The sequence below is a fragment of the Lutra lutra genome, chromosome 1, assembly GCF_902655055.1.
Source record: "Lutra lutra chromosome 1, mLutLut1.2, whole genome shotgun sequence".
NCBI classification, from domain to species: Eukaryota; Metazoa; Chordata; class Mammalia; order Carnivora; family Mustelidae; genus Lutra; species Lutra lutra.
In genome coordinates this window covers 88,399,427-88,418,974 of record NC_062278.1, presented here as the reverse complement: position 1 = coordinate 88,418,974, position 19,548 = coordinate 88,399,427, and the positions used below count along the sequence as shown (strand labels likewise).

Below are 19,548 nucleotides of genomic sequence, written 5' to 3'. Positions count from 1 at the left end.
GTAAAACATTGCTGAAGTTTCACATCTAGGGAATCACGTCCAGCAACCTACTGCCCTCTTCTAGAGCACTGTGTCTTTAGTGCTCCTGCAAAGTCACCACAGACCTCAGTGACAGAAGGATGTGAGTTCAAATGTGAGCTCTAACTCTTACTGATTCTGAGACCTCGAACAAGTTACTTTTTCTAGCAAAGCAGCTATATGAGAGAAACTGAGTGTGTGTGTGTGTGTGTGTGTGTGTGTGTGTGTGTGTGTGTGTAAAATGTATTTGGTGGCAGGGATGATAGAAATCTAAATAATTACTCAGTGATCAGGAAAGTTAAGAGTGTTTTTCAGACCATCTTAGCAGGTAAGTGTACATTTGCAAAACCATGGATTTGATTGAAAGAAGTAAGTGAAAATGAGGAAAAACTGCAGATGGTGATAACAATGCATGGAAAGTACAAAGGTAGGCTACAGTGTGGCTGTGGGCCAAGAACTTTCAGGACAACTCTAACCGCTACTCCTCACGATATATGTACACACCTTTTTTTTTTTTTTTTAAGATTTTATTTATTTATTTGACAGACAGAGATCACATTAGGAAGAGAGGCAGGCAGAGAGAGAGGAAGGGAAGCAGGCTCCCTGCTGAGCAGAGAGCCTGGCACAGGATTTGATCCCAGGACCCTGGGATCATGAACTCAGCCAAAAGGCAGAGGCTTTAACCCACTGAGTCACTCAGGCGCTCCCCACACATACTTTTTAAGTCCTCAGTAGGTTTTGACCTTGAAACCATGTAGCCAAGAGTTATAAAGTTACTTCAGTGTCCCTGGAACATTTGGGGCCTCTCTTGAAAGGGCCAAATGCCAGAAAAACTATATTGAATGAGAAACATTAACACCAAAGAGATAATGAAAGAGATTCCACAGTAAGTAAAATTTCACTCAAATATGTTGTAGCAAAAGAAGCAGTATAACTATAAAGCAGTATTAAAATCATCTTCTGTAGTTAGGAAGAATAAGCCATATTTTATATTAATCCAACTCTAGGTAAAATGTACACATGTCTTCAAGGTAATGATGCAGATTAATACAATAGTCAAGAAGGTAGACAATAAAAAAAAAAGAAGGTAGACAATACAGGTTTGGGTTGGAAAGATAGAGAAAAATAAATTATAACATGTTTTATAGCCTACAATATATTAAAAATTGGCCTTTGAGGTTATATATGACAGTGCTTACACTGTGAGGACTGACTTCATCCACCTACTAATGCGGGGATGGGTAATTCCAACCTGAATCACCATGGGGCAAAATACCAGAGTTGGGGCAAAGGGATCACAACTAACTAAGGAAGGAACTGAAAGGAAAGAAAGAGTTCAACCCTTGGGATTATACTTCTTGGCTGTGTACTGAATCAATTTATATTTTTTGAGCTTCATCATCATATTTACTAGGTTAATTTTTAAATGATACAAGCCAGACTGCCCTTTAGTATTATTCATAGAAGAAGATGTTTTCATAGGCTACAAAATAAATAGCACACCTGACAAATTCGGCAAATTGAAAACCTGAAAAGCACAAATCGTCTTCAAATTCTGGAAAATAAACCTAAAGAGTTAAATACATTTTATAAGAAAATAAATTAGTCTTCTTTTCATGGACTTACACATATCTTGATAGTCTCTGGTAGTTGTTGTTCCTATCTTCAGCACTTGTCTGGGGTAAAGAAAAGGAGATTATTACCATGATATTGTGAAATTATCTGCAGGTAGGCAAAAATAAAAGGATAGCTAAGAGGGCTGTGGGAACAAACTTCTGCCTGATTTAGCACCATTTCTTAAAAATAGAGATGGCAATATTGTGGGCAGATACTTATCACTGTAAATCATTAGGTGCCTCAGGCTTATAAGTAAAATATATTCGCTGTATCTCATGGTTTCCACAAACTCAGTACTATTGGGCAAAATAATGGCAGCAGTGAGACAATGAGAACAGAAAGATGCCTCTGGTTGTATTTTCAATTTATTATTCTCCAAACACTTCATTATAACTTGCCCAGCTTTTTAGTTCAAAATGTACACATTCTGAACAAAATAAATATATGATAAGGGAAGCATCATATGCCTACAACATTCACCTAAGCTTTAAGCTTAAGGAAAATTAATAAGGTAATGATTTTTACGTTCCGTGTTCTAGTGTAAAGAGAAAATTAACACAAGAAACAAAGTGTTATTATCCCATATGATAAAAATGTTTTAAGGGAAATTAAATTATAGCTTTGATATGGCATTTTGTTATAACTTGTCCTATGCGTGTTTTGAATTCATCTGTCAGAACATGAAGAAACACAAAGATCAACATTAATAATTGAGTAAAAAATACAGAATTAATTACAGTTTTGATAAATGGTATATGTTATTTTTTTAAAAAACCCAAATATGTACTTCACATGTTTATTTGATATTACTATTAGACTAGTAGTTTATATATGCCTGAGGGTTACTCATGAATTGAGGTTAAATATCTGATCATATTGTGGAACATAATCATCTGATGATTTCAGTAAATTCATATAAATAGGGATATTTTTTGCCAGGAGAACATATTAACATTTGATTTTAAAACTTAAAAAATGTTAATACATGTTTCTATCAGTAAACATGGATTTATTAAAAGGAGAACATCTGACTCAAAGTAAATGATTTGTCTTGACAAAGGAGCTCCCGGTTGAGCTTCTGATTAATAGCAGCCCTTCTGTGTATTGAAAGAGCATTAGATTAGAAGTAGAAAAACCTGGATATTAAGGTGGGCTCTGCCATCAAATATCTGGGTGATCTGAGCAAGATGATGAAGGTTTTGATTTTTGTACGAAGCAAGGAGAATGGTCCGGAAGGACCAGAATCTGGAATTTCTTTCTCTTGCCAAATAAGAGCTGTGTCATATCCAAATTATAGATTAGTTTCAGTTGATCTTGGTTTCACATCACTGCTGTGGGAGCACTCCACAGTACTCATTTTGATCAAACAAGAGCACTGGTTGTCGTGCAGTACTTTCATGCACTAGGAGTTTATTCAGCAAGATTTGTATATTAATGATGTGAGACTACTCATTTCTCTACATGTATTTGTAAAGTGAAATCAACATGTCCACGGATAGTTATTACTAATATACGATGTATCAAGCATAATGCTAAGCTCCAGAGAGGTGCAGAATGGCCCAGACACTTAAAAATGTCAAAATTTGCTTGAATTCTTGAATGAAAAGAAAGTTGCTATTAAAAAATAAAACATATCATGATGAAGTACAGGTTTCTTTTCTGTGTCAAATATAGTGAATTCTCTCAGTGGGTAGTGTTGTTTGCTTACTGGAAAGGAATAAACAATTGGGAAATAAATCATGTTTTTGGCATTGCCCTTTTATCTTCATCCTGTTCAAGTGCCTTATTCCAGGGAACACTTACAAAACAACAAATGCCACTTGGCATTTTGCTATAAAATATCAGATTTGTTTTCAGCTCTCAGTATAGAAAATGAGTTTATAGTCCCAGGAAATGTAATTAATTATCGGTATGTTTGCAATAATTTAAAACAGCCATATCAATGAAGAACACTTATGACATTCAACTGAGCTCATTTATTATTGGGTAGACTTTTAGCATCTCTATAGTTAATGACCTCTCAGAATCTTGTTAGCAACAACATTTTTTATAACTTTAATTCAACAAGATTAGAAATAAATCTGGGAGCTCAGGCTAAAACCTACTAAACAGTTTCTTCTAGGTGAACCACAATTTTTTTTCATCATTTTTCTAATTAATATAATGTATTATTTGTTTCAGGGGTACAGGTCTGTGAATCATCAGTCTTACACAATTCACAGCATTCACCATAGCACATACCCTCCCCAATGTCCATTATCCAGTCACCTATCCCTCCCTCCAACAACCCTCAGTTTGTTTCCTGAGCCCAAGAGTCTCTTAAGGTTTGTCTCCCTCTCTGGTTTCCTTTTGTTTCACATCATTTATTTTTAATCATTTGAAATTTTAAAACTCAAAAGATATTTTCCTTTATACTATAAGTACTATTGTATATTCTCAAATGCCAAATTTTAATATATTGTGGGCTATGAGGTATTTTATAATGAATACATATCTTTAGTAAGTAATATAGGTCATGTGCCAGATGCTGCACTAAGCCATTTTCATATATTTCTTGTTGATTTCATATAAATTTTGAGAGTCTACTACATGTCATGTCTATTTAAGGCAATAGAATACAATGATAAGAACAGATACAAGATCTCTTCCCTTATGCCACTCCCAGTTTATAGTGAAATGCACTAATCATGAACAAATATAAAATTACAACTTTTATAAAAAATAAGCATATGCTACTCTGAGAAAACATAACCTCACATTAGCCTTCTAATTACATAGGTAAGGAATATTATTACATTTTGCTGATGGAAAGGAAGAGTCACTTACTTAATCTCTAGAAACGTGAATTCTCAAATTAGTAAACCCAACATTCAAACAGAGGGTATGGTTAATGCCAAAGCTGGTACTCATAAGGAGTAAATTATACAGGCTTTGAAATGAAACAAGTTGGGACTGGGAGGGAGACAAACTGTAAGAGACTCTTAATCTCTCAAAACAAACTGAGGGTTGCAGGGGGAGGGGAGTATGGAAAGGGTGGTTGGGTTATGGACATTGGGGAGGGTATGTGCTATGGTGAGTGCTGTGAAGCGTGTAAGCCTGATGATTCACAAACCTGTACCCCTGGGGCAAATAATACATTATATGTTAATAAAAATAATTGATAAAAAAAAATTTAAAAAAGCTTCTACATTTGTGAAAAATAATATTATAGCATTTATCCATACAGTTCAGGAACAGGCTCAGTGGGAATGAATGGCATGTACCTCAAGGCAGAATAACATGAGTTTAAATCCCAAACAATAATTTTAAAATATTAATTACTATGATATATTCTATCTGTAGTTCATAGATGGAACTACATGTTGTTATATGATGTTATTTTTAATTACCCTTTCTCAAACTTTTTTTTCTCAAACAGTACAGTGATATATCAATTTTTCACCCATGAGATTCAAAAAAACACAAAGAAATGTTATAAAATCAGGATAGTGAACTGCTCTAGAATGCCATCAATGGTAAATATTAATTTATTATTATTATTATTTTAGTGAAAGTATATCTAGCAACTGTCAGAGACTATGTTCAGACCTTCAGTGTAATGATATCATAATAACATCTAAGACTAGCTAAAAGATACCTTTCTTTTTCCTATTTTCTTTAACTATACCTGAAAATAAAATTGGATGCCCCCCCCAGCTATTTGTAGGAAACAGAGGACTTAACATGTGCATAAGGCCATGAAGTATACATTGAGGAGAGGTGTAATTACAAAGCAATTCACACCCAATGTCCCAAAAGGTAGATACATAGAACAACTATGATTGTTTTGCAATCCATCTGTTTCTCACAAATGCAGCTCAAGGTAGCATATTCCAGGGCAAGTAGCAGCAGGGATTTAATTATTTAACAAAGGTCAAAAATTCTCCAGAGCAATACCATCTAGGCCTCCTTCACTTGTATATATAAGCCTACTGACAAAGCATAGCTCAATAGTGTAAAAGCATCCATGTTGTCTTGTCTTCTACTAAACTGTCACGAACTCCACTTTTCATCTACAAAGTTCAAAGAATGCCTTCTCCTAAAGTGAAGTTATCAAATAAAATGTAAGGAGAGCATTAACTGTATACCTGACACACTTTCTTTTTTCTTTTTTCTCTTATTCAAACATCTTCTTCCTTTTCAGATGAAAGTGTGCCCTACTGAAGCTATAATTAGGAGTTCCTTCCATGAAAAAGCCATCAATAATTGAACTCATGGTACTGGTCCTCACTTTACTAACTTCTAAACAAGTACGTCAAATAATCTTTAATGTACTTAAATATCTGAGAATGGTTAAAAATTTGTAGAAAAGTACCTTAAGAGACATAAAAACTTATAGATATATAATTGGTGAAGTGAAAAATGGAATGGACTCAGCACTGTAATAAAAAGAATAATAAATCAGTATAATAGAAGAATATACCACAAAGAAATGTTAGTATGTAGGAGGCACTGGGTAAACAAATAAATATGTTCCAACACATTTGGAGAAGAATAGTGTTCTTAACAAACACTGCTAGTACTAGAGATCATACATCTGAAAGTTAACAGTGAATGGAATCCTTCCTAATATCACAGACAGGTATTTTAGACTACATAATTTAAAATTTTAAACATAATAAAAATAAATGATGTTATAATGGACCTTATGACTACATCCAATCAAGAAACCTAGGAAATATTAAAGAAGCAAGGTAGATTCAACTAAGATTTTTAAAAAGCTAAAAGATTAATAATGACATGGGGAAACATGGACATCATACACAAGAAATACAGAGTTAACACTATTATGCAGAAAGTTTATACTAGCTGATTTTTAAATAGAAATAATCCAATGTAAAAATCTGCAAAGAATCAGCAATATCTGAAAACAAGGTAAAATACTCATTCACTGAGTGAATACTCATTCACTGGTCGAAAAATCACATCACAGATTTTTATTGGTCCCACATATTATCAGCGTTTGAAGCATATGGTGGATGATAAGATTCATTCTCGTGCCAGGGGACCTATTCAGATCCTTAATAGACAGCCCATGGAGGGTAGATCTCGTGATGGTGGCCTGCGTTTTGGAGAAATGGAACGAGATTGTCAGATTGCCCATGGAGCAGCCCAGTTTTTAAGGGAAAGATTGTTTGAGGCATCAGATCCGTATCAGGTTCATGTTTGCAATCTTTGCGGAATAATGGCGATTGCTAACACGAGGACCCATACGTATGAATGCCGCGGTTGCCGCAATAAAACCCAGATTTCTTTGGTGCGAATGCCTTACGCGTGCAAACTGCTCTTTCAGGAACTCATGTCTATGAGTATTGCCCCTCGAATGATGAGTGTTTAGCTCTTCCAAGAAAGTCTCAAGATACTTGTAAATATTTGTTTCTTCAATTTAAAAAAAACCAGTGTACTGCATTGTGAGAGAAAGCATTTTACTGATTTCAATGACATGCATGCTCTTCTTCTGTAAATAGACAATAAATTTTTGTAGGAGTCTTAAAAAAAGCATCTAGGGAAATATAAGTAACAGTACAGTGATGTATCAATTTTTCACCCATGAGATTCAAAAAATTAATACCGTACAAAGGGATGGGTGAAATAGGTGGTGGGGATTAAGGAGCTCACTTGTGAGGAGCTCTGGGTGATATATATAATTATTGAATCACTGTGTTGTACACTTGAAACTAAGGTAACACTGCATGTTAACTATACTGGAATTAAAATAAAATAATAAAATAAAATAAAATATAAATCAGAGGTTGAGGAGTCAACAAAAGAGACTGAGAAATAATAATCCATGAAGTAGTATACTCCACTCAATGCTTACTGTAGTGTGTATTTGTATTTGTCTGTCATCCTTTTGGGACTAAGTCCTTTAAGGAGGACTTATTTATCAAAATCAGCACTTATTTATCAAAAACCTAAAATAGGACAAATAATAGATGATTAAAAATGTTGCCTAAGTGAGTACATTTGTTTTCATTATACTATATATTTTTAATTAACTTTATACAAATTATTTCCCTATATATTTGGTAGATGCTCATGTTTATAACTTAGTAGGGTTATCCATTCTTGTGTAGCAAAAGAGACAAAAGAACAGAAAAAGAAAAACTGCACAAGCTTACCTCAGCGCAACTGCAGGTTCAGTTCCAGACTTCACAATAAAGTGAATATCACAAGAAAACAAGCCAAATGAATTTTTTTGGTTTCCCAAAGCATATAAAATTACATTTATAGTCTACTGTATGTAGCTTATTAAGTGTGCATTAGGGTTATGTCTAAAAAACAATGCATCATTTAACTAAAAATATTTTATTGCTAAAAAATGCTAACCATGATCTGAGCATTTACCAAGTCATAATCTTTTTGTTGAGGGAGGGTCTTACCTGGGTGTTAATGGTGCTGACTGGTGAGGATGACAGCTACTGAAAGTTGAGATGGCTATGGCAATTTCTTATGAAAATGAAATATGTTAAATCAACTGACTCCTCTATCCATGAACAATTTCTCTGTAGCATGTCATATTATCTGTTAGCATTTTACCCAGAGTGGAACTGTTTTCAAAACTGGAATCAATCCTTCCAAATCCTACCACACTTTTGTCCACTAAGTTTATTTAGTATTTTAAACGCTTTATTGCCATTTTAATAATTTTTGTAGCTCCTTAACTAGGACTAATTTCCATCCCAGGAAACCAGTTTCTTTGCTCATCCACAAAAAGCAAGTCTCTATCTGTTGAAGTATTATCATGAGATTATAGCAATTCTGTCATATATCCAGGCTCCATTTCTCATTCTATTTCTCTTACTATTTCTGTCATAGCCACAGTTATTTCCTCTACCGAAGTCTTGAACCCCTCAAAGTCATCCATGAGGGTTGGAATCAACTTCTTCCAAACTCCTGTCTATTTTCATATATTGACCTCTTTTCATGAATCACAAGTGTTATTAATGGCATCTAGAATGGCGAATCCTTTCCACGTTTTCAACTGACTTTGCCCAAGTGCATCAAAGGAATCACTGTCTATGCCAGCTATAGCCTTGTGAAATGTATTTCTTTAACAATAAGACTTGAAAGTCAAAATTACTCATTGATCCATGGGCAGCAGAATGGATATTGTGTTTGCAGGCATGAAAACAATATTAATCCCATCCTACCTCTCCATCAGAGTTGTTGGGTGACCGGGGTCTTGTAAGGGAGATGTAATATTTTTAAAGAAATCCTGTTTTTCCCGAATCGCTTTCAATGGTGGGCTTCAAATACACAGTAAACCATACTGTAAACAGATGTGCTGTCATCCAGGCTGAGTTATTATATTTATGGAGCACAGGCAGAGTAGATTTAGTATAATTTGTAAGGGTCCTAGGATTTTCAGAATAGTCAATGAGCATTGGCTTCGACTTAAAGTCACCAGCTGCTTTAGCCCCTAACAAGAAAGTCAGCTTGTTATTTAAAGATTTGAAGTCAGGCATTGACTTCTCTCTAGGAATGAAAGTCCTAGATGGCATCTTCTTCCAGTAGAAGTCTGTTTCATCTACTGAAAATCTGTTGTTTTAGTGTAGTCACTTTCACTAAATATCTGAGTTAGATCTTCTGCATATTGCTGTAGTTTTTATATCAGCATCTGTGGCATCAACTTGTACTTTTATGTAATGAAAACAGCTTCTTTTTCAAACCTTATAAACCAACTTCTGCTAGGTTCCCCCTTTTCTTCTGTAACTCCACACCTCTGTCAGCTTTCATAAAATTGAAGAATTAGGGCCCTGCTCTGGACTAGGCTTTGGTTTAAGGGAATGTCATGGCCAGTTTGATCCATGCAGACCACTCAAACTTTCTCTGTATCAGCAATAAGGCTGTTTTGCCTTTTTATCATTCACATGTTCAGTGGGGTAGCACTTTTAATTTTCTTCAAGAACTTTTCCTTTGCATTCACAACTTCCTTAATGGTTTAGCACAAGAGTCCAAATTTTGGGCCCATCTTGGCTTTCAGCATGTCTTCCTCAGTAAGACTAATCATTTCTAGGTTTTGATTTAAAGTGAGAGGCATGTGACTCTTCTGTTCAATTGAACATTTAGAGGACATTTAGGGTTCTTAATTGGCCTAATTTCAAACTGCTGTGTCTCAGGGAATAGGGAGTCCTGAGGTGAAGGAGAAAAATGGGGAACGGCCAGTAGTGGAACAGTCAGGACACACACATTTATCAATTTACTTGCCATCTTATATGGGCACAGTTCACAGCACCCCAAAACAACTGCAATAGTAACATCAAAGATCACTGGTCCCAGATCACCATGACAAATATAATAATGAAAAAGTTTGGGTCCCTCCCGCTCTCCGCCTCACTAGCAGCGGCTCTCGGTGCTGCGGGGATAGGGCGAAGCGGCCTGCGCCCACGGAGCGCACGACACTGCCCGGAACGCACAGCCACCCTTGCCCCCTCAGCCGCCCACTCGGGATCTCCAGCGGCCTCCGCGCGCGCACGATGCCCTCGGCCACCAGCCACAGCGGAAGCGGCAGCAAGTCGTCTGGACCGCCACCCCCGTCGGGTTCCCATGAAGCAGATCCTCGGGGTGATCGACAAGAAACTTCGGAACCTGGAAAAGAAAAAGGGCAAGCTTGATGATTACCAGGAACGAATGAACAAAGGGGAAAGGCTTAATCAAGATCAGCTGGATGCCGTATCTAAGTACCAGGAAGTCACAAATAACTTGGAATTTGCAAAAGAATTACAGAGGAGTTTCATGGCATTAAGTCAAGATATTCAGAAAACAATAAAGAAGACAGCGCGTCGGGAGCAGCTTATGAGAGAAGAAGCAGAACAAAAACGTTTAAAAACTGTACTTGAGCTCCAGTATGTTTTGGACAAATTGGGAGATGATGAGGTGAGAACTGACCTGAAGCAAGGTTTGAATGGAGTGCCAATATTGTCTGAAGAGGAATTGTCATTGTTGGATGAATTCTACAAATTAGCAGACCCTGAACGGGACATGAGCTTAAGGTTGAATGAGCAGTATGAACATGCTTCCATTCACCTATGGGACTTGCTGGAAGGAAAGGAAAAATCTGTATGTGGAACAACCTATAAAGCTCTAAAGGAAATTGTTGAGCGTGTTTTCCAGTCAAACTACTTTGACAGCACCCACAACCACCAGAATGGGCTGTGTGAAGAAGAAGAGTCAGCTTCAGCACCTACAGCTGAAGACCAGGTAGCTGAAGCTGAACCTGAGCCAGCAGAAGAATACACTGAACAAAGTGAAGTTGAATCAACAGAGTATGTAAATAGACAATTTATGGCAGAAACACAGTTCAGCAGTGGTGAAAAGGAGCAGGTAGATGAGTGGACAGTCGAAACAGTTGAGGTGGTAAATTCACTCCAGCAGCAACCTCAGGCTGCATCTCCTTCAGTGCCAGAGCCCCATTCTTTGACTCCAGTGGCTCAGGCAGATCCCGTTGTGAGAAGACAGCGAGTCCAGGACCTTATGGCGCAGATGCAGGGGCCCTATAATTTCATACAGGATTCAATGCTGGATTTTGAAAACCAGACACTTGATCCTGCCATTGTATCTGCACAGCCTATGAATCCGACACAAAACATGGACATGCCCCAGCTGGTTTGCCCTCCGGTTCATTCTGAATCTAGACTTGCTCAGCCTAATCAAGTTCTGAAGTTCTGGTACAACCAGAAGCTACACAGCTTCCTTTGGTTTCATCCACAAGTGAGGGGTACACAGCATCTCAACCCTTGTACCAGCCTTCTCACGCTACAGAGCAGCGACCACAAAAGGAACCAATTGACCAGATTCAGGCAACAATCTCCTTAAATACAGACCAGACTACAGCATCATCTTCCCTTCCGGCTGCTTCTCAGCCTCAGGTGTTCCAGGCTGGGACAAGCAAACCATTACATAGCAGTGGAATCAATGTAAATGCAGCTCCATTCCAATCCATGCAAACGGTGTTCAATATGAATGCCCCGGTTCCTCCTGTTAATGAACCAGAAACTTTGAAACAGCAAAATCAGTACCAGGCCAGTTACAACCAGAGCTTTTCTAGTCAGCCTCATCAAGTAGAACAAACAGACCTTCAGCAAGAACAGCTTCAAACAGTGGTTGGCACCTACCATGGTTCCCAGGACCAGCCCCATCAAGTGACTGGTAACCACCAGCAGCCTCCCCAGCAGAACACTGGATTTCCACGTAGCAGTCAGCCGTATTACAACAGTCGTGGTGTGTCTCGTGGTGGTTCCCGTGGTGCTAGAGGCTTGATGAATGGATATAGGGGCCCTGCCAATGGATTCAGAGGAGGATATGATGGTTACCGCCCTTCATTCTCTAACAGTCCAAATAGTGGTTACACACAGTCTCAGTTCAGTGCTCCCCGGGACTACTCTGGCTATCAGCGGGATGGATATCAGCAGAATTTCAAGCGAGGCTCTGGGCAGAGTGGACCACGGGGAGCCCCACGAGGTCGTGGAGGGCCCCCAAGACCCAACAGAGGGATGCCGCAAATGAACACTCAGCAAGTGAATTAATCTGATTCACAGGATTATGTTTAAACGCCAAAAACACACTGGCCAGTGTACCATAATATGTTACCAGAAGAGTTATTATCTATTTGTTCTCCCTTTCAGGAAACTTATTGTAAAGGGACTGTTTTCATCCCATAAAGACAGGACTACAATTGTCAGCTTTATATTACCTGGATATGGAAGGAAACTATTTTTATTCTGCATGTTCTGTCCTAAGCGTCATCTTGAACCTTGCACATGATACTCAGATTCCTCACCCTTGCTTAGGAGTAAAACATAATACACTTTACAGGGTGATATCTCCATAGTTATTTGAAGTGGCTTGGAAAAAGCAAGATTGACTTTTGACATTGGACAAAATCTATAAATCAGCCCTAGAGTTATTCAGTGGTAACTGACAAAACTAAAATACTTCCCTTCGAGAAGGAGTGGAGTGTGGTTTGGTGGAACAACTGCATTTCACAGCTTTTCCAGTTAAATTGGAGCACTGAACATTAGATGCATACCAAATTATGCATGGGCCCTTAATATAAAAGGCTGGCTACCAGCTTTGACACAGCACTATTCATCCTCTGGCCAAACGACTGTGGTTAAAAACACATGTAAATTGCTTTTTAACAGCTGATACTGTATAAGACAAAGCCAAAATGCAAAATTAGGCTTTGATTGGCACTTTTCGAAAAATATCCAACAAATATGGGATGTAATCTGGATGGCCGCTTCTGTACTTAATGTGAAGTATTTAGATAACTTTTTGAACACTTAACAGTTTCTTCGACAATGACTTTTGTAAGGATTGTTACTATATATCATTCCTTATAATGTACATTGTCTGTCACTAATCCTGGAATCTTGCTGTATTGTCACGTAAATTGGTACAGGTACTGATGAAAATACCTAATGGATAATCATAACACTCTTGGTCACATGTTTTTCCTGCAGCCCGAAGGTTTTCAAAAGAAAAATATCAAATGCCTGCTGCTACCACCCTTTTAAATTGCTATCTTTTGCAAAGCACCAGTATGTGTTTTAGATTGATTTCCCTATTTTAGGGAAATGACAGACAGTAGTTTCAGTTCTGATGGTATAAGCAAAACAAATAAAACATGTTTATAAAAAAAAAAAAAAGTTTGCTGTGACAATTACCAAAATGTGACACAGAGACACAAGTGAGCAAATGCTCTGGGAAAAATGACACCAATAGACTTGCTTTACTCAAGGTTGGCACAAACCTTTAATTTGTAAAGAATGTAATATCTATAAAGCATGAGAAAGTGAAGCACCATAAAACAAGGTATGCCTGTACATTAATGATACATTAATCATGCATTTGAGAACTTCTACTGCTGTTTGGGTTTTATTTTAGCAATATATTTTAGAATTATAAATATGCATGCCCTTTGATCTAAATCCACTTTTAAGAAAATACACTAGAAATAAAGAATGAATACATAAATAGTATATAAAATATGTATATCACAGCATTATTTCTAATAGTGAAAGAAAAAAAAAGAATACCAATAGTCTTCAATTTACCTGTTATTCAATAAATAACATACTTCAAAATCATTTAATTAAAAAAATGAATTGAATACAGTGGATTAATGTATGGATAGATGAAAGGAAATCCACAATGCATTAATGAGAAAAAAAGTCAGCTTGTGAAAAAAAAGTATGATGAATAATCCTTTTTAATAAAAATAGAAGTAATTAATGAGAAAACATGGTATGAATAAGTGTCTATATATTTATGATTTCATAGCATGTGAGCATGAAAAAGATAGTAGAAGCTATTGATTAGGGCATTAATATTATGTTATGAAGATAGAAAGTAGAGAATGGAGGGGATAAAAAGGAAACTATTATTTTTTTAAAGAAATACATTTTTTTTTGTCATTTCAGTAGTTGTATTGAGACCCTTCAAATTTTGCTCATACTTTTAAATTCTTTAGCAAATACTCCTTCTAAAACAACCTGTATACTATATATCTTTCTAGGTTTTCCATAATATAGACATATCATATTATCTTTTCTTCCTAAAGAGGTCATATATTTGGGAAATTGCTTAAATATCATGTTAAGGATTTCAGAGGAGGGAAAATTTATTTCAGCTAAAATTAGGACATTTTCATGGATAAAAAAATTTTAAGCAACATGACAAGAAAAATATTTTTTGGCAAATTAAATATAGAGGAAGCTTCATTTGAACTTCTAGATAGAAATGGTAAAAAGATACACACAGACACACACAAATCAGAATATGTTCTCCTTCTGTACTGAGGAAATATAAAGAACATAATAATTTGAAAAAGAGTAATACTCAGAGGAAACTATAGAAGACAACCTCAAACTACACACAATGAGAAATATGGTAATGAGAACCACAACAAAAGAAAAACAAATTAAAGATTCAGACACAATTCAATGTCTGCTGGCTCTATTCTTCTCCCTCTATCCCAGATGGAAAAAGAGAGTGTGTCAATTAAAATGCTAACATAAAATCCTGATATCTCTCATTCAACATCATCTAATTTCCAGAAAAACTGTGACAACCACTGTGGATGGTCGGAATCTCAGCAGAAGATGAAAAAATTGCAAAGGATTGCTATACACAAAGGCTCACTATTAAAATAAGACATCTGGGACGCCTGGTGGCTCAGTTGGTTAAGCAGCTGCCTTCGGCTCAGGTCATGATCCCAGCGTCCTGGGACTGAGTCCCACATCCGGCTCCTTGCTCATCAGGGAGCCTGCTTCTCCCTCTGCCTCTGCCTGCCATTCTGTCTGCCTGTGCTTGCTCTCTCTCCCTCTCTCTGACAAATAAATAAAATCTTTAAAAAAATAAAATAAAAAAATAAAATAAAATAAGACATCTATCCAAAACCCAGAGATATTCACCAAAATGAGAGAATAAAATTCAACTAGGTGAAGTGAATTCTTACTTACCTATATAAGACACCTCTTACATGGCATCAAAACCCACCAAAGGTGTATTGTACTAAAACACTATATCTCCAACCACGAAATGAATACAGCAGTACTCATTACACAAACTAGTTAAGAGTGGGAGAAAAGCATTTCTCAGATGAGGTAATATGAATAGTAACAATAATTTACCCATGCTAACTAAGAATAAACTAAATGTTTGGATAGTGCTGCTAATTATAAGGGAAATTTTGCAAATGGACTACAGTTAAATAAGTAAAGAAAAATACTAGTCAGAAAAGAGAAAAACCTGCTGGTCTGGAATAAAATATAGATTGAGGAAAAGCAATGCAGCTTTCTCAAAATGTTTTGCTCTGAAATTATTAAAATGAAAATGATTTCAATAAACAGAAAACCCAGAAATTATATGATAAAAGAGAGAGGACAGAAAGAAGAGATGGGAAAGCTAAGGAAATCAGACCTGCACTGTTAAAGGACAAATGGTCATTGACCTTCATTCAAAGGCCACCAAGGAAACAACTGTTGAACAATGAATTTACTGATGCCTTTTAAAAATGGAGTTCTAACACCATGGGAAATGATGGGATGTTTCAGTAAGAGGAGGTTAGAAAGAATTTATTAAAGGACTTCAGCTTGTGTTAGGTGTTCTGGAAAAGAACTCAAGCAAGACTTTATTATGGATTAGATGCTGTCAGAAAGCAGGTTAATTCTATGATTATCTTAATTTTTATCAGAAAGAAAGAAATAATGAAGTGAGACTAAACATGTAATTGAAAGGAAGCAACAGTCTTTTATATTAGGCAGGATGGTAAAACATTTAGTCTTTTTTATTGTATGGATGAAGTCCATGTTCTGTCTGCAGACATGTTACAAAGTAGGTTTGATTTTGTGTTGATCCATCATGGTCACATCATGACTTATCTGATGTCAGTATTCTGTGAAATTGTTTGGGTTTAATAGGATAACTCCAATGCCAAGTTGTGATACAAGTCCATCTCCTAAAAATATCAGGCCCTCAAAATAATGTGAGGCCCCTTCCAGGTTCAGGAACTGCTTTTCTCTCATTCTTTTTTTCTTTTAAGATTCTTCATTTTAGTTAACAAACTTTATTTTTTAGAGCATTTTAGGTTCCCAGCAAAATTGAGCAGAAAGTATAGAGTGTTCTCATGCATGCTTTGTCTTCAAACATGTATACACTCCCTCACTATTGACATCCCATGGGGCAGTGGCAAATTTGTTAAATTGGTGAACCCACACTGATATGTCATTTTCAATCGAGGTTCATAGTCTATATTAATGTTCACTCTTGGCGTTGTTTATTCTATGGATTTTGACAAATGTATAGTGATATGGATTGACCATTAAAGTATCTAACGGAATAGTTTTCACTGACCTAAAAATGCTGTACTCCACCTATGCTCCCTCCCACCACCCAACCCTGGCAATTGCTAATCTTTTTATTGCCTCCATAGTTTTTGCCTTTTCCAGAATGCCACATAATTGGAATGACACAGTATGAAGCTTTTCAGATTGATTTCTTTCACTTAATAATATCTATTTAAGCATACTCTGTGTCCTTTCAGGGCTTAATAGCTTATTTCTTTTTAGTTCTAAGTAATATTCCATTGTGTGATACATCACAGTTTGTTTATCTGCTCACCTACTGAAGGCCATCTTGATTGTTTCCATGTTTTGGCAATAATTAATAAAGCTGCTGTAAACATCTACATGAAGTTTTTGATGTGGACAAGTCATCAGTTTATGTGGGCAAATGCCAAGAAATATGATTGCTGGATCATATGGTAAGAGTATGTTTAATTTTGTAAGAAACTGCCATGTTGTCCTCCCATTTTCACCATTTTAATTCTATTAAATATTGTCTCTCACAGCATTTTAATTATATTAAAATTAGAATTTTCTAATTTTAATAAAATCCAACTTATCAATTTGTTCTTTCATGGGTTGTACCTTTGATGTTCTCTTAAAGAAGTCATATCATATCCAAGGTCACCAAGATTTTCTGTTGCCTGCTATGAGTTTTATAGTTTTGCATTTTACATTTAGGTCTATGACTCATTTGAGATAACTTGTTTGAAGTATGTTATGTCTATGCCTAGATTCCTTGTTTTTTCTCATGTGGATATCCAGCACCTTTGTTGAAAAAAATGCCTTTGCTCCATTATATTGTCTTTCCCCCCATGTCAAAGACTAGTTGACTACTTATGTGGGTCTATTTCCGGGCTCTTTATTCTGTTCTATTCATCTATTTGTTTATTCTTTTACAAATATAACACTATATATATATATATATATATATATATATAGTTATATATGTATATAACTATATATATATATATATATATTATAACACTTTATAAAAAAAAAAAACCTTTAAATTGAGTGTTATCAATCCTCCAACTTTGCTCTTCTTCAAATTGCTTATTCTGGGTCTTCTGCCTTTTCATTTAAATCTTAGAATTAGTTTGTTGATATCCACAAAATTTATATGGTATAGCTCCTAAAGATAAAACTCACAAAACTATGAGGGCCCTATTATGACTAGGTTCCCTTGGAGTTCTTAAGTATAAGAGGTGTCCATATTGGATATCCATAAATCTGTCTGTTATAGGTTTTCCTATCCTGATACTGCTTTCCATAGAAGTTTCTGTTCAGAGGTTTCTGCTCCATAAGTTTTGATTCTTTGTTCCCACCCTGTTTGCCTCTCAAATTTTGGGAGCAACAGTTACCCTTATGACCTCACTTTTCTGACAGATCTAAGAGGAGTTGTTAAATTTTCAATTTGTTCAGCCTTTTAGTCTGTTAAAACAGAGTTGCAACTTCCAAGTTCCTAACAAGCCAGACCATAAACTAGTAGTCTGTTTTTCTATTAAAAAAAAAAAATTGGAAACCACAAATGGGAGAATAGCTGTGGTTGAAAATTTAACTATTGACTTAGAAAAGACTTGATACTTTAACAGTAAAAGACAGTAAAACAATTAGAGGAAAAAAAGATGGAAATTTACAAAAATAACCAGCTTCCATGAAGTAGAAAGTAAAAAAAAAAAAAAAATATTAGGAGATAAAAATAGAAAAAGGAAAGAAAATATAAATATTCAACTTGAAAGAGAATATCAGTTTTTTCAAAAGAAATCAATAACTGACTATAAGCAGTAATCGGGGGGGATTCGGAAGGGGTGAAGGAAATTCTAGTAGCTTACACTTCATCAGAAAAATAAAAATCTTTAGACATTTGTAAAATTTCCCAAAGTTCTCAAGCAATGAAAACTTGACCTTAGACTGTGACACCCGCCCATGCTGTTACTAACTAGCAAAAACAAACAATAAATTTTCTCACTGATGAATTCGGGTAATACAATCCTGGTGAATTCTTCTGATGTAATATGAAACAAAATAAAGCAAAACAAACAGAAACATGAACAAACAAACAAACGACTTGGTGAAATCCAAACAATAAGTGAAGGAAGAAGCTCTTAAATTTCAGTAAACAAAATGCATTACTTTTCTTGTATAAATAATCTTTCTAGCTTTCCAACAATTAAGAGATTCTCATTTCATAGGTTTTTCCAAGTCATTTTTTTATCTTCTCTTATTTTAAGAATTATGGCTATGTTGCATAAGTATGTGACCATGGAGAAGAGTTTAACAGGAAAAATATAAAATTCCAGGAATTTATGAACTTCAGATTAATGTCCCCCTTAGAAGAGATACTTTTAAAATTTCCAGTGAAAGCAAAGAAAATTATTACATTTTACAGTTGATTTCACTGTAGGTATTCTTCAAAGTTAGGTTCAGGAGGGATCATATTCTTGAGATCTTTCATGCGTAAGAATGGCTGAATATCTTCATTAAGCCTGAAAAACCATGTAACTAAATAAAATTTTCATTAAGTAAAAGTTATTTTTAAAAATCATCTAGACATTGCTCCACTAACTATAGCATCAAATAAAATGGAGAATTTGTAGAGAGTTGGGTTGATTCCCTAGATATAAAGGCACATTGCTTCTCTGCTTGCCTGTTTGACCATCGAACACCTTCTAAATATGCTTAGAAAAACGTTTGAGAAAAATGTTCAGCTGGTGTTAACAATGTTATTTTTGATGGTGTGATTTTTGATATATTTGTAATTTTTTCTTGCACTTTATAGCCCAAGTATCTGTTAAAGTACTTATTAAAGCCCAAGTAATTATGATACAAAGGCATATTTAAAGGAAAGGAAGAATAGAAGTAATATGTAAATCACAGAAAGAAACAGATTCAGTGGAAAGCTCAGAACATACTTGAGGAGAACGCAGGTAAGGATGAATGTGAAGTTGTCGCATAGCATGATGTCCTTCATAGAAGTTCAAAAATTGAATTATGACAAAAATTGAAATACAAATATAAT

General features: G+C 35.7%; 1 pseudogene; it reads left to right on the top strand.

The window, feature by feature from the left end:
- The first annotated feature begins 10,005 nt into the window (after positions 1 to 10,005).
- Positions 10,006 to 13,328, top strand: LOC125099903 (caprin-1-like; annotated as a pseudogene).
- Positions 13,329 to 19,548: the final 6,220 nt, after the last annotated feature.